At 45.5% G+C, this 3,780-nt stretch overlaps 1 non-coding gene across 1 annotated transcript; it reads left to right on the forward strand.

The window, feature by feature from the left end:
- The first annotated feature begins 1,593 nt into the window (after positions 1–1,593).
- LOC126015152 (U6 spliceosomal RNA) lies at positions 1,594–1,700 on the forward strand. The gene has a single exon (XR_007498045.1). It is a non-coding gene; the product is annotated as a U6 spliceosomal RNA (small nuclear RNA).
- The last annotated feature ends 2,080 nt before the right edge of the window (positions 1,701–3,780 follow it).

A 3,780-nucleotide genomic window follows, 5' to 3' on the forward strand; every position in this document is an offset into this window, starting at 1 on the left:
AATCTCCATATTGTTTTCCATAAAGGCTGGACTAGATGGCATTCCTACTGGTAGTGAATGAGAATTCCTTTCTCCCCACAACCCGCCAACACTGACTGTTCTTTGTGATGTGTACCAGTCTCCCTGGCATGAAATGATACCTCATTGTTGTTTTGATTTGCATCTCCCTGATGATTAGTGATGTGGAACATTTTTTCATGTGCCTTTTAGCCATTCATATTTCTTCTTTGAGAAATTGTTCATTTCTTCTTCCCATTTTTTGATGGGGTTAGTTTTTTTTTTCTTGTTAAGTTCTGTCAATACCTTGTATATCTTAGATGTTAGCCCCTTGTCTAATAGGTATTGGGTGAATAGTTTCTCCCATTCTGTGGGTGGCTTATGTATCTTAGGCACTATTTCCTTTGAGGTGCAGAAGCTTCTCAGCATAATATAGTCCCATTTGTTTATCTCTGCTTCCACTTATTTGGAGAGTGCTGTTTCCTCCTTGAAGATGTCTTTAGTCTCAATGTCATGGAGATTTTTTTTACCATTTAGAACATTTTGTTCTACCTTAGGATTTCAGGTCTGATATCTAGGTCTTTAATCCATTTGCATTTGACCTTGGTACATGGTATTAGATGGAGGTCTGGGATCACTTTTTTGCAAGTGGCTGGCCAGTTATGAAGAGGCTTTCTTTGCTCCATCTTTCATTTCTTGCCTCTTTATCAAAGATTAATTTATTGTATATCGGGTCCAAATTTCATAGTAATGTCAGCCCAGTAGGATCACAGCAAATCTGATGAGAAAGTTGCATAGAAGCCCACCAAGCTGAGGGAGCCTACACAGTAACACAGAAGCTAACCTAGCACTTGCATCAACCACAGCACAGTCGATCTTCAGACACTGACTTTAGTAACACTATGAAAAGATAGAACTATTGTTTCAAATTGACCCTGTTGATCTAAGTTTTGATCATTTCATTGGCCTTTGTGTTAAGTTGTTTGTGCCTGCAAAGTGGAAAGTTAGGATGGTGGGTGGAAAACTGGGGACATTGATGGAGGGAAAGTCATACTGGTGGTGGGATTGGTGTTGGAACATTTAATGCCTGAAGCAACTGTATTATAAATATAACTTGTGGTGTTATAATAAAAATTTTGAAGACATATAAATATGGTATCCCCTCCCCAAACTTCCTGTTTATCCCACCTGAATGGTCAGACCCCACCACCCTGGGAGGGGTCTGAGGTTTGAAATAAAAGTTTTGCCTGTGCGGGAGGGGGCAGAGAAAAAGGTAGCAAGGAACCTTGGAGATAAGCTGGAAGGGAGACAGAGAGAGAGCTTCTGGGATAAAGAGATGAGTTAGGCAGACATGGCACAAAGTCTGCACATGGCGGGTAGGGCCATGGAATAAACCAAGCTGGCTCCGATGAAACACTGACTGCTTGTGATTATTTCTATGTCATTACCCTGAAACCTTCAAACCTGCTGGCTGAGGGGTTACAGGTGTGTCCCCATGAACCCTCATGGGCAAATGCACACTTTAGCATCACCAAGACCCAAATCTAGATCCCTCCCCCAGAAGACAGACTTCTACAGCCATAAATGCTAGAGCTAGTGCTCGCTTCGGCAGCACATATACTAAAATTGGAATGATACAGAGAAGATTAACATGGCCCCTGCACAAGGATGACACACAAATTTGTGAAGCGTTCCAAAAAATTTAAAAAAATAAAAGAATTAAAAATGTTAGAGCTATCTTCATTAGAAAAGGGAACTCTACTCAGAGCCTCCCTTAAATGAAGAATTGGCATCTGGAGACAGCCTGGGCACTCCAACATAGCCCGAGCACCCCAACACAGCCTAGTCACCCCAATACAGTTGAGGCACCCAACATAGCAAGTTACCCCCAACACAGTCCAGACACCCCTACACAGCTCAAACACCCCAACACAGAAGTAGATAAAGACATCCACCATGGGGCCGGAGAGATAGCATGGAGGTAAGGCTTTTGCCTTTCATGCAGAAGGTCATTGGTTCAAATCCCAGCATCCCATATGGTCCCCCGAGCCTGCCAGGAGCGATTTCTGAGCGTGGAGCCAGGAGTAACCCCTGAGCACTGCCGGGTGTGACCCAAAAACAAACAAACAAACAAAAAAAGACATCCACCACTGATGGGTGGTGCTTACTGCTCAATCCCTAGAAATGAGCAGACTTCTGTCCCATTTTCTACAACAGGAATGGGACTGGAGAGGCTCATGCTAAGCACCATGAGTGAGGAGAAAACAGGTGGGTCAGAGGAAAACAAAACTCAGGGTGAGATGAGGTTGGCAAATGAGGACCTGGGGAGAGAAGAGGAAAGGGGAGGGCAAGGAAAGAAGGGAGGAGAGTAAGAGTGGAGAGGAAGGGAAGAAAGGAGAGATCCAGTGCACAGCAATGTAGGAAGACCAGGTGGTGTGTGCACCCCCTAAAACACACTAACGTTTGTATTCATGTAAACAGTTTGACCTTTAAAAATTGGGACAGTAGCTTCCTCTGAGAAGTCTAAGTGCATTCATTCAAGTGGAATTCATTTGAAGAAGGCATATCTAAAACTTTGAGATGAGCGGGGTCTGCTCAGAGACCCTCCAGCTGTCCAGAAACCCCAAGTCTATTTATCTAAAGACCCTCGGCAGCTCTTTTGTGAGACTTTTTCCAGTGGAAGGGAAAGAAGACGCATCTTTGCCACCTCCCCGCTCCCATCTCTGAGGCCCCCCCATCTCTGAGGCCACCTCAAGGTTGTCAGGAACTTTGTCTCTTCACTGGCCTCATATGGCAGCGCTGTAAAAATCTCTCTTCTGGGGCCCGGAGAGATAGCACAGCGGTGTTTGCCTTGCAAGCAGCCGATCCAGGACCAAAGGTGGTTGGTTCGAATCCCGGTGTCCCATATGGTCCCCCCGTGCCTGCCAGGAGCTATTTCTGAGCAGACAGCCAGGAGTAACCCCTGAGCACCGCCAGGTGTGACCCAAAAAACAAAACAAAACAAAATCTCTGTTCTGGGGCCCCTTAGACTACTCCTGTCGCATAATTCGGTGCACAGCCCCAGATCAGTTTCCAGGCACCAGAGAGTCGGGGTTCAGGTACTGCATCTCCCAAAGGGGAGATGCGCTTCCAAGCTGGTGCTGATGCAAAGTGGACGCCCCCAGCCGGCTGGCAGGAGCAAAATCTGCGCCTTTCAAGGTTCGTTGCCTCCCAGAGGCGGAGGGAGGGGACAGAGGTTACAAGTGTCCTGCCAATCCAGGAGCCCGGTCCTAACTCGTCATCTCGCCCTATCTGAAACCACGGAAGGAGCGAGTTTAAGTTTCACACAATCTGTTTTTTTTTTTTTTTTTTTTTTTTTTGTTTTTTTAACGGTCTGTAAGTTTGCCTTCTGCCAGAGAGATTTTTGCTTACACTGAGCACTTGGTTTGAAGTCAGCATATCTTGGTGTTCACTAAAGAGTTTGAAATATGTTTTTCAAAGACAGAACGGACTAGTGATTGGTTGTAAGAAAAGCTGAAGGCAGCATTTCTGTTCTTTGCCAACAAGGTGAGTGTCCTGAATTTGTTTGGATTTGGTGTTTAAACAGGGGCGGGAAAGGGGGGGGCATGTTTTCAGAAGCTATTTTTGCAGAAGAGAGTGTTCTGAGACTTCTGAATGCATTCCTGAGAAGAAACAAGACTCTTCTCCGGAACCTCTGGAGCCGCTTGATAGGGTTAGAGCAGCAGGAAGCAAAGGCAGGTTGTAAAGAAAGGAAGTTGTGTCACGAGCAACAGCCCAAAAGAA

The sequence above is a fragment of the Suncus etruscus genome, chromosome 7 (assembly GCF_024139225.1).
Source record: "Suncus etruscus isolate mSunEtr1 chromosome 7, mSunEtr1.pri.cur, whole genome shotgun sequence".
In the NCBI taxonomy this organism is placed as follows: domain Eukaryota; kingdom Metazoa; phylum Chordata; class Mammalia; order Eulipotyphla; family Soricidae; genus Suncus; species Suncus etruscus.